The sequence below is a fragment of the Cyclopterus lumpus genome, chromosome 19 (genome assembly GCF_009769545.1).
Source record: "Cyclopterus lumpus isolate fCycLum1 chromosome 19, fCycLum1.pri, whole genome shotgun sequence".
NCBI lineage: Eukaryota > Metazoa > Chordata > Actinopteri > Perciformes > Cyclopteridae > Cyclopterus > Cyclopterus lumpus.
In genome coordinates, this window is record NC_046984.1 from 14,034,733 (window position 1) to 14,046,341 (window position 11,609).

General features: G+C 42.3%; 1 long non-coding RNA gene across 12 annotated transcripts; it reads right to left on the minus strand.

Moving 5' to 3' along the window:
* Nucleotides 1-317: 317 nt before the first annotated feature.
* LOC117748648 lies at nt 318-11,512 on the minus strand. Of its 12 annotated transcripts, none has more exons than XR_004611625.1 (7): nt 11,457-11,512; nt 6,968-7,012; nt 5,555-6,714; nt 2,105-2,181; nt 1,829-1,880; nt 1,095-1,139; nt 318-841 (listed from the first exon to the last, which is right to left on the minus strand). It is a non-coding gene; the product is annotated as an uncharacterized LOC117748648 (long non-coding RNA). The 12 variants fall into 12 exon arrangements; XR_004611622.1 differs by having other exon boundaries at nt 1,829-1,919; XR_004611626.1 differs by lacking the exons at nt 1,829-1,880; nt 2,105-2,181 and adding exons at nt 7,710-7,761; nt 7,986-8,062 and having other exon boundaries at nt 11,457-11,471.
* Between the last annotated feature and the right edge of the window lie 97 nt (nt 11,513-11,609).

Sequence of the window (11,609 nt, forward strand, 5' to 3'; positions counted from 1 at the left end):
AACTTTCATTATGTATTAATTTAAAACATAACCTCTCTTATCTACATGTGCACGTGTATATAAAATCCACTACAACTCAACAAGACCGCGATTGTATTTACAGCACGCCTCCTGGAGCTACCCCGGTCTGCCGCCAGGTTGAACCACCTAATAATAATAATAATAATACATTTTATTTGGAAGCGCCTTTCAAGTCACCTTACAATAAAATAATACAGGATAAAAGCATGAAAGATAGGAACAACATTAAAACAGAACATCAACATAAAAACAAGTGAAGTGCACAGGGTCCAGTTATAAAGAGTATGCCAGTTTGAACAGGTGAGTTTTGAGTTGAGACTTGAATGATGTGATGGAGTCTGATTGTCTTATGTGTGGGGGGAGGGAGTTCCAGAGCCTGGGTGCTGAGCAGCTGAAGGCTCGGGCACCCATGGTACTGAGGCGTGACGTGGGGATGGTTAGCAGTCCAGAAGAGGATGAGCGGAGGGTGTGGGAGGGTTCCTGGAGGAGGTCGTAGAGGTAAGTATGGGCTAGATTGTGGAGAGCTTTATAGGTGAGGAGAAGGTTTTTGTAGTCGATGCGGTATTGTACAGGGAGCCAGTGAAGTTGGATGAGTACAGGAGTGATGTGGTCCGATGATTTGGTACAGGTGATGATCCGGGTGGCCGAGTTCTGAATGATTTGCAGTCTGTTGATGAGTTTGGTGGGGAGTCCGGTGAGGAGGGCATTGCAATAGTCGATGCGGGATGTGACAAATGAGTGGACCAGGATTTCGGTGCTAATGGCATGTTTCAGGATCTCGTCGTCTGTGGCCGCACGTGACCTGATTCTTTGTCAGCATCTGTAATCACACAAGCAGATACAAATCTCATGAATCCTCAGTGCAACATACAACAAACATGCAGTCTAAAAGCTAGTGTTCCATACACTAAGATAGTGTTTTAATGGATTAAAACAAATCTGGTCATTATAGAACCATATGATTAAAGTTACTCGTTTTAGAAAGTTAAACATGTACACAATTCCCTCTCAAATGAGTCTGAGTTGCTGTGAAAACGTTTCCCTCCTAAAATGTGGCCATTAACATTTCCTACCTAAAATGCGGCGGGGGTCCGTTGGTGTGTTACGTCCGTAAAAATCTGAGGATGACATTGAAAATTGTCAAGTAATTCTGCTATACAGAAAATATACATTACATTTTATTGGCAATGCATGTCTTAAAAGAATTGTCTTTAAAATCAATGCATACATTATTTGACCATATGATAGTGCTTAATCTAGCAGCTTCACCCAGACGCAGCTCGAGGCTGTGTGGGCTATGGAGGTTATGAACCCAGACACTAGGGTGTTTGATATTTTGACGTTTGTGGGACTCCCACAACAGAAATAGTGGTAATTTAATCCATGGTGGATATTTCATGCCATAAATGAACCATTAACCCCGCCCCCTCTCTGGCGCGTCTACAATAACCACAAATAGTCCAGCAAGTAAAAACTCACGGGAGTAAAGTAGCGCGAAAAGTCACAACCCTGAACACAGGCTGAACACTGCGTTAGCCGGAAAAACTGCCCAGACAGATTTTTGTCCTTAACTTACAAGCTCAATTTACCAACACACGTTTATTTACTGTCATACAACACCACACAGCTCAGCTGCCGGTGTTACGGTTTAACAGGCGGCCCTGTTAACTGGCGACTTTCGGCCGAATGCGTCCGTTGTTGTCGTAGTTACAGCAAGAGAACACGTAGCTGTCCTCGCGAATGCCGTATTGTTTAATTCCTCAATTCAATGTCAAACCTTCTCGTATAGTGTCGGGTCTAAACATACCGTTGTCGAGTCTTTTGAGAGAAAGTCCACTCGAGTTGAAACGTCGCTTGCTCTGTATGTGTTGAAACAGGAAGTTACCACCTTGCTCTTCCTTTGAAATAAAATTGTTACAAATAACACATAATCGACTTTGAAGCTTGTTTTGTGCAAACGTGTCACATAAAAGAATTCTGTAGTACAGTACCAACAAAATAAAAAGATAGAACAAAAGTTACATTTACGGGATTCAAACTCGTATCATTGGGTGGTAAAACAGCTGAAAGTCGGGGATCTTACCACTAGGCCAAGATCATCTCTAGCAGTCGCAACGAAAGGCAGAGGGCAACCAGATCAACATGCGACCACACTGCTGACTACCATGGAGAATGTGGATGTTACAATATTGCTGATTTCTCAAACAAATAGTCGGCTGTTTAAATTCAAAACGTCTTCAAAGTGCTGCAAATTCATGAGGAAAATGTTTGTGAGTTGTCATGAGGTAAACATACCAAATGTGGACAATAACGCAAAAGAGGCCACAAGAAAAGCAAAGCATTAAGAATTCAACCAGCCAAGAACACAGAGATGTCAAACAGCTTAGGTCACTTAAGTTTAATAAGGGAAAGACATAATCACATCACAATATATATGTGCACGCTCAAGGGGAACAAATATAATTTTATACAAAGAGTTTAGTTTTTTTTAAATACATTATCCATTGTTGTTATCAACCTTATTAAGCTGTGATGTATGCCAAATATGAGACACTTTATGAACAGATGGTAAACAAATGACATATGGGTGTAATAATGTTTGGGTATTCATACACTTATGACCATGTATCATTTATGATACACCTTACCACATTAACGTTGTCATATATTTACATGAGTGGCCCTTATATTGACCTCATGACAACGTCACAAACGTTTTCCTTATGAATTTGCAGCACTTTAAAGACGTTGGATACTTCATTAACGCGATTAGTCGTTTGAGTTGTAAGTAGGCGGGACGGGCACATACTTCATGATCATGATTGGTTGTTTGAGTTGTCATCTAGCTTTCCCCCTAGAATGTTCGAGAACACAGCATATGGGAAGAGGCTATTTTTCATTATTTTTTATAAATATATATTTAAATAAAAAATAAAATAGTTTGCTTGCTTATTTTTGACACACCGCGAATGCATTGCATTATATATATATTTATATTTGTTTTTTGTTGTATATATTCTTTTATATATATAGTTATATATTGCACAGACATGTGCAATATACCTGTGCAATATAAATACACCAGCAATACTCTGCTATACAGTTACAGTGAGAGGCATCCGCCTGTTGTCCGCAGTTAATCCGCAGACGTAGGGCGGATCTGCCGACCTGAGGGCGGATCCGCCCCGGAGTCGACTGCTATAGTTGAATACCTGTGCTCTAGAGGCTCAGAGGTTTCAAAATCTGCAACGGGATGCTGCCAGCTGTCTTTTGTTTAATCCATAAACTAAAGTGTAAAAATGATCATTTACTTTTTGCTTGTGTTTATGTTCCCTATTTGTTCTTAGATGGCACCAGTTGCCAGACAACCATAGAGACTTCAGGAAGTCACTGCTCCTGGCAACACAATACCCAGTGCATGGTTTTCTGTTAGGGTTTGCTCCCTTAGCCTTTTATGCTATCAAGAATCTGTACTGCAAGGCAGTGGTTTTGACCTCTGCAAGGCAGGGGCGTCATACTCCCTGAGGTAAAATATAATAAAATATAATACCCGCATACCTAGGTTCGGCCCAGCGGAGCGCACTCCCGCGGGCCTGGAGAACAGGCACGTGCACCTCTGCTCATTTTTTCGCGTACACAGTAACTGTGTCCAGCGGAGCGAACTCCCGCGGTCACAGGGGGAGAAGCACGTGCACCTCTGCTCCACCCAGAACCTCTCTACTGCAGCAGTAGAGAGGTTCTGGGTGGAGCAGAGACTGGTGCCTCATCCACCAAACCTGGTGGAACAGAGAGCAGAGACTGGTGCCTCCTCAACCAGCCTAGTGGAAAACACTTCTATTTATACCTCTGGCTCTGCGCTCCGTGATGTCACTGAGTGAGATCAAAGAGTCTAATAACTGCTACTACGGTAACGGTGACGTCAATTTTCTGCCGTGTGGGGGAACTGACGTCATCTGTGAGGTGTGGGGGAGGAGCTACATGGAGCTAGCTCTGGCTCTGCGCTCCGTGATGTCACTGAGTGAGATCAAAGAGTCGAATAACTGCTACTACGGTAACGGTGACGTCAATTTTCTGCCGTGTGGGGGAGGAGCTAATTTTCTTTTTTTGTCGCAGAATGAACTGATCAAGAAAACAAAGACTCAAATAATTGTTACTATGGAAACTGACGTCAGCTGTGAGGTGTGGGGGAGGAGCTACATCTAACTTTTTTTTGTCGCAGAATCAACTGATCAAAGACTCAAATAACTGTTTCTATGGAAACATTGACACATATGGCCATGTTTGGTTTCCCAGCATTCAATAAATCCTCATCTTTGCAAAGAAACTATCGATATTCTTTTATTTCTTATGCATGTTTCACAAGAGCAGCCCAAACATACAATGTTTAAAGTCGCGATAATGCTGCAAGTCGGGTCTTGCAGCATTTCGACGGTGAAAACGTACAGAATAAACGTTACAAGTGGATGTGCTAGCGGATGTTAGCACGGAGCTAGCGGCATCAAAAAAGTTAAAACATTGTACACACCTGGTGGCTATTCAGCACTCTCTTCCCCTATTCAAATGAGTGAGTTTTAATGGCTGCAGCACCCTTTGTCTGAAAACTCATTTTTCCTCTATTTTAACAAACACTTTTAACGTAGTATTTACAAGACATTAGCACACTGTACTTCTATTTACAACGCGTGTGCAGTAATAGAGAATGGCAGTTCAGCGACTCCATCTGGCTCTTACTGTGTTATATCAACTGGTTATCCAATATTTAATTGTCCGCAAATTTCGTTGTCTAGTCCGGAGCTTTGGGCCCTCAACCGCAGGCGTCGTCATAAGCAATTTAAATTTCGGTTTCTAGCCATGAATTCCTTGCCTAGTAATTCATGCGTCGTCTTTTCCAGACCATAATTTATCCGTGCATCCAAACAGAACCTGAGAATAAGTATATAGACACAACAGAGCACCCGTCGGTATAACTCAGCGAACTTCCAACCGTTTCCCACTGCAGACCGCTAACATCTTAGCTCCTACAGGCATATCAGACTTCAGTTCTGTTGGAACTCAAAACGCACAAGTATATAAGAGGCCCGAAACAAAGTTCAGCCTTCTCTAAATCATGCTACACTGTAGCCTCGAGCCACTCCTCAAAACACAAGGCTCACTCAGAGACTCCACGTCGGGAATCACCAAATTGTAAAAGTTCAGAGAATCTCGAGCTGCCTGGTGCTTGGAAGAAGAAGCTCCGAAGCCAGAGATATATAATAATCATTATTTAATCATAACAAACAAGAGTCATCTGTATACATACACACAGTCCAGGCCCGGACGCGCTCACATGGTTTCGCTTCCAGTCTCCTGACGTAGCCAGCAGTTTCTGTCTGGCGTCACCACGTAAGAGACCAAATTCACGTCTTACAATTAGTTTTATTCGCAGTGCATTCGCTGAGCTAAGCTCCCATCGGTTAGTGGAGGTATTCATGCAAATACCTTTCAGAGACACAGCATGCTACGCTGACCAGCGAATAAGACATAAGGTTCACACCTGAGGGTTAGTTCCATTCGCCACTTCAAAGAATGCCTCAAATCGATAAAGTAACGGGGTCAAAGCTCACACTTCCGGTCAAGGACAGGAAGTTCCCCTTCAGAATAAAACCCTATTGTCCTGCCTTCAGAATAAAAGCAACATCTCAGGTTTCAATCGGCATCCCTTTTAACTATTGTCTAAACAATAAAACATCCATTCATTCTCATGCATCATACAATTAATCATTACATTTGTCATTAACAAACAGAATAATAAAACAGTGATCCTCTCTGATGCGTCATAATACATTCCTCAGAATATTCCTCAAATTAATCATAACTTTCATTATGTATTAATTTAAAACATAACCTCTCTTATCTACATGTGCACGTGTATATAAAATCCACTACAACTCAACAAGACCGCGATTGTATTTACAGCACGCCTCCTGGAGCTACCCCGGTCTGCCGCCAGGTTGAACCACCTAATAATAATAATAATAATACATTTTATTTGGAAGCGCCTTTCAAGTCACCTTACAATAAAATAATACAGGATAAAAGCATGAAAGATAGGAACAACATTAAAACAGAACATCAACATAAAAACAAGTGAAGTGCACAGGGTCCAGTTATAAAGAGTATGCCAGTTTGAACAGGTGAGTTTTGAGTTGAGACTTGAATGATGTGATGGAGTCTGATTGTCTTATGTGTGGGGGGAGGGAGTTCCAGAGCCTGGGTGCTGAGCAGCTGAAGGCTCGGGCACCCATGGTACTGAGGCGTGACGTGGGGATGGTTAGCAGTCCAGAAGAGGATGAGCGGAGGGTGTGGGAGGGTTCCTGGAGGAGGTCGTAGAGGTAAGTATGGGCTAGATTGTGGAGAGCTTTATAGGTGAGGAGAAGGTTTTTGTAGTCGATGCGGTATTGTACAGGGAGCCAGTGAAGTTGGATGAGTACAGGAGTGATGTGGTCCGATGATTTGGTACAGGTGATGATCCGGGTGGCCGAGTTCTGAATGATTTGCAGTCTGTTGATGAGTTTGGTGGGGAGTCCGGTGAGGAGGGCATTGCAATAGTCGATGCGGGATGTGACAAATGAGTGGACCAGGATTTCGGTGCTAATGGCATGTTTCAGGATCTCGTCGTCTGTGGCCGCACGTGACCTGATTCTTTGTCAGCATCTGTAATCACACAAGCAGATACAAATCTCATGAATCCTCAGTGCAACATACAACAAACATGCAGTCTAAAAGCTAGTGTTCCATACACTAAGATAGTGTTTTAATGGATTAAAACAAATCTGGTCATTATAGAACCATATCATTAAAGTTACTCGTTTTAGAAAGTTAAACATGTACACAATTCCCTCTCAAATGAGTCTGAGTTGCTGTGAAAACGTTTCCCTCCTAAAATGTGGCCATTAACATTTCCTACCTAAAATGCGGCGGGGGTCCGTTGGTGTGTTACGTCCGTAAAAATCTGAGGATGACATTGAAAATTGTCAAGTAATTCTGCTATACAGAAAATATACATTACATTTTATTGGCAATGCATGTCTTAAAAGAATTGTCTTTAAAATCAATGCATACATTATTTGACCATATGATAGTGCTTAATCTAGCAGCTTCACCCAGACGCAGCTCGAGGCTGTGTGGGCTATGGAGGTTATGAACCCAGACACTAGGGTGTTTGATATTTTGACGTTTGTGGGACTCCCACAACAGAAATAGTGGTCATTTAATCCATGGTGGATATTTCATGCCATAAATGAACCATTAACCGCGCCCCCTCTCTGGCGCGTCTACAATAACCACAAATAGTCCAGCAAGTAAAAACTCACGGGAGTAAAGTAGCGCGAAAAGTCACAACCCTGAACACAGGCTGAACACTGCGTTAGCCGGAAAAACTGCGCAGACAGATTTTTGTCCTTAACTTACAAGCTCAATTTACCAACACACGTTTATTTACTGTCATACAACACCACACAGCTCAGCTGCCGGTGTTACGGTTTAACAGGCGACCCTGTTAACTGGCGACTTTCGGCCGAATGCGTCTGTTGTTGTCGTTGAGAATAGCGAGAGAACACGTAGCTGTCCTCGCGAATGCCGTATTGTTGAAGTCCTCAATTCAATGTCAAACCTTCTCGTATAGGCTACAGTGTCTGGTCTAAACATACCGTTGTCGAGTCTTTTGAGAGAAAGTCCACTCGAGTTGAAACGTCGCTTGCTCTCTATGTGTTGAAACAGGAAGTTACCACCTTGCTCTTCCTTTGAAATAAAATTGTTACAAATAACACATAATCGACTTTGAAGCTTGTTTTGTGCAAACGTGTCACGTAAAAGAATTCTGTAGTACAGTACCAACAAAATAAAAAGATAGAACAAAAGTTACATTTACGGGATTCAAACTCGTATCATTGGGTGGTAAAACAGCTGAAAGTCGGGGATCTTACCACTAGGCCAAGATCATCTCTAGCAGTCGCAACGAAAGGCAGAGGGCAACCAGATCAACATGCGACCACACTGCTGACTACCATGGAGAATGTGGATGTTACAATATTGCTGATTTCTCAAACAAATAGTCGGCTGTTTAAATTCAAAACGTCTTCAAAGTGCTGCAAATTCATGAGGAAAATGTTTGTGAGTTGTCATGAGGTAAACATACCAAATGTGGACAATAACGCAAAAGAGGCCACAAGAAAAGCAAAGCATTAAGAATTCAACCAGCCAAGAACACAGAGATGTCAAACAGCTTAGGTCACTTAAGTTTAATAAGGGAAAGACATAATCACATCACAATATATATGTGCACGCTCAAGGGGAACAAATATAATTTTATACAAAGAGTTTAGTTTTTTTTAAATACATTATCCATTGTTGTTATCAACCTTATTAAGCTGTGATGTATGCCAAATATGAGACACTTTATGAACAGATGGTAAACAAATCACATATGGGTGTAATGTTTGGGTATTCATACACTTATGACCATGTATCATTTATGATACACCTTACCACATTAACGTTGTCATATATTTACATGAGTGGCCCTTATATTGACCTCATGACAACGTCACAAACGTTTTCCTTATGAATTTGCAGCACTTTAAAGACGTTGGATACTTCATTAACGCGATTAGTCGTTTGAGTTGTAAGTAGGCGGGACGGGCACATACTTCATGATCATGATTGGTTGTTTGAGTTGTCATCTAGCTTTCCCCCTAGAATGTTCGAGAACACAGCATATGGGAAGAGGCTATTTTTCATTATTTTTTATAAATATATATTTAAATAAAAAATAAAATAGTTTGCTTGCTTATTTTTGACACACCGCGAATGCATTGCATTATATATATATATATATATATATATATATATATATATATATATTTATATTTGTTTTTTGTTGTATATATTCTTTTATATATATAGTTATATATTGCACAGACATGTGCAATATACCTGTGCAATATAAATACACCAGCAATATTCTGCTATACAGTTACAGTGAGAGGCATCCGCCTGTTGTCCGCAGTTAATCCGCAGACGTAGGGCGGATCTGCCGACCTGAGGGCGGATCCGCCCCGGAGTCGACTGCTATAGTTGAATACCTGTGCTCTAGAGGCTCAGAGGTTTCAAAATCTGCAACGGGATGCTGCCAGCTGTCTTTTGTTTAATCCATAAACTAAAGTGTAAAAATGATCATTTACTTTTTGCTTGTGTTTATGTTCCCTATTTGTTCTTAGATGGCACCAGTTGCCAGACAACCATAGAGACTTCAGGAAGTCACTGCTCCTGGCAACACAATACCCAGTGCATGGTTTTCTGTTAGGGTTTGCTCCCTTAGCCTTTTATGCTATCAAGAATCTGTACTGCAAGGCAGTGGTTTTGACCTCTGCAAGGCAGGGGCGTCATACTCCCTGAGGTAAAATATAATAAAATATAATACCCGCATACCTAGGTTCGGCCCAGCGGAGCGCACTCCCGCGGGCCTGGAGAACAGGCACGTGCACCTCTGCTCATTTTTTCGCGTACACAGTAACTGTGTCCAGCGGAGCGAACTCCCGCGGTCACAGGGGGAGAAGCACGTGCACCTCTGCTCCACCCAGAACCTCTCTACTGCAGCAGTAGAGAGGTTCTGGGTGGAGCAGAGACTGGTGCCTCATCCACCAAACCTGGTGGAACAGAGAGCAGAGACTGGTGCCTCCTCAACCAGCCTAGTGGAAAACACTTCTATTTATACCTCTGGCTCTGCACTCCGTGATGTCACTGAGTGAGATCAAAGAGTCTAATAACTGCTACTACGGTAACGGTGACGTCAATTTTCTGCCGTGTGGGGGAACTGACGTCATCTGTGAGGTGTGGGGGAGGAGCTACATGGAGCTAGCTCTGGCTCTGCGCTCCGTGATGTCACTGAGTGAGATCAAAGAGTCGAATAACTGCTACTACGGTAACGGTGACGTCAATTTTCTGCCGTGTGGGGGAGGAGCTAATTTTCTTTTTTTGTCGCAGAATGAACTGATCAAGAAAACAAAGACTCAAATAATTGTTACTATGGAAACTGACGTCAGCTGTGAGGTGTGGGGGAGGAGCTACATCTAACTTTTTTTTGTCGCAGAATCAACTGCAAATAACTGTTTCTATGGAAACATTGACACATATGGCCATGTTTGGTTTCCCAGCATTCAATAAATCCTCATCTTTGCAAAGAAACTATCGATTTTCTTGTATTTCTTATGCATGTTTCACAAGAGCAGCCCAAACACACAATGTTTAAAGTCGCGATAATGCTGCAAGTCGGGTCTTGCAGCATTTCGACGGTGAAAACGTACAGAATAAACGTTACAAGTGGATGTGCTAGCGGATGTTAGCACGGAGCTAGCGGCATCAAAAAAGTTAAAACATTGTACACACCTGGTGGCTATTCAGCACTCTCTTCCCCTATTCAAATGAGTGAGTTGTAATGGCTGCAGCACCCTTTGTCTGAAAACTCATTTTTCCTCTATTTTAACAAACACTTTTAACGTAGTATTTACAAGACATTAGCACACTGTACTTCTATTTACAACGCGTTTGCAGTAATAGAGAATGGCAGTTCAGCGACTCCATCTGGCTCTTACTGTGTTATATCAACTGGTTATCCAATATTTATAATTGTCCGCAAATTTCGTTGTCTAGTCCGGAGCTTTGGGCCCTCAACCGCAGGCGTCGTCATAAGCAATTTAAATTTCGGTTTCTAGCCATGAATTCCTTGCCTAGTAATTCATGCGTCGTCTTTTCCAGACCATAATTTATCCGTGCATTCAAACAGAACCTGAGAATAAGTATATAGACACAACAGAGCACCCGTCGGTATAACTCAGCGAACTTCCAACCGTTTCCCACTGCAGACCGCTAACATCTTAGCTCCTACAGGCATATCAGACTTCAGTTCTGTTGGAACTCAAAACGCACAAGTATATAAGAGGCCCGAAACAAAGTTCAGCCTTCTCTAAATCATGCTACACTGTAGCCTCGAGCCACTCCTCAAAACACAAGGCTCACTCAGAGACTCCACGTCGGGAATCACCAAATTGTAAAAGTTCAGAGAATCTCGAGCTGCCTGGTGCTTGGAAGAAGAAGCTCCGAAGCCAGAGATATATAATAATCATTATTTAATCATAACAAACAAGAGTCATCTGTATACATACACACAGTCCAGGCCCGGACGCGCTCACATGGTTTCGCTTCCAGTCTCCTGACGTAGCCAGCAGTTTCTGTCTGGCGTCACCACGTAAGAGACCAAATTCACGTCTTACAATTAGTTTTATTCGCAGTGCATTCGCTGAGCTAAGCTCCCATCGGTTAGTGGAGGTATTCATGCAAATACCTTTCAGAGACACAGCATGCTACGCTGACCAGCGAATAAGACATAAGGTTCATACCTGAGGGTTAGTTCCATTCGCCACTTCAAAGAATGCCTCAAATCGATAAAGTAGCGGGGTCAAAGCTCACACTTCCGGTCAAGGACAGGAAGTTCCCCTTCAGAATAAAACCCTATTATCCTGCCTTCAGAATAAAAGCAACATCTCAGGTTT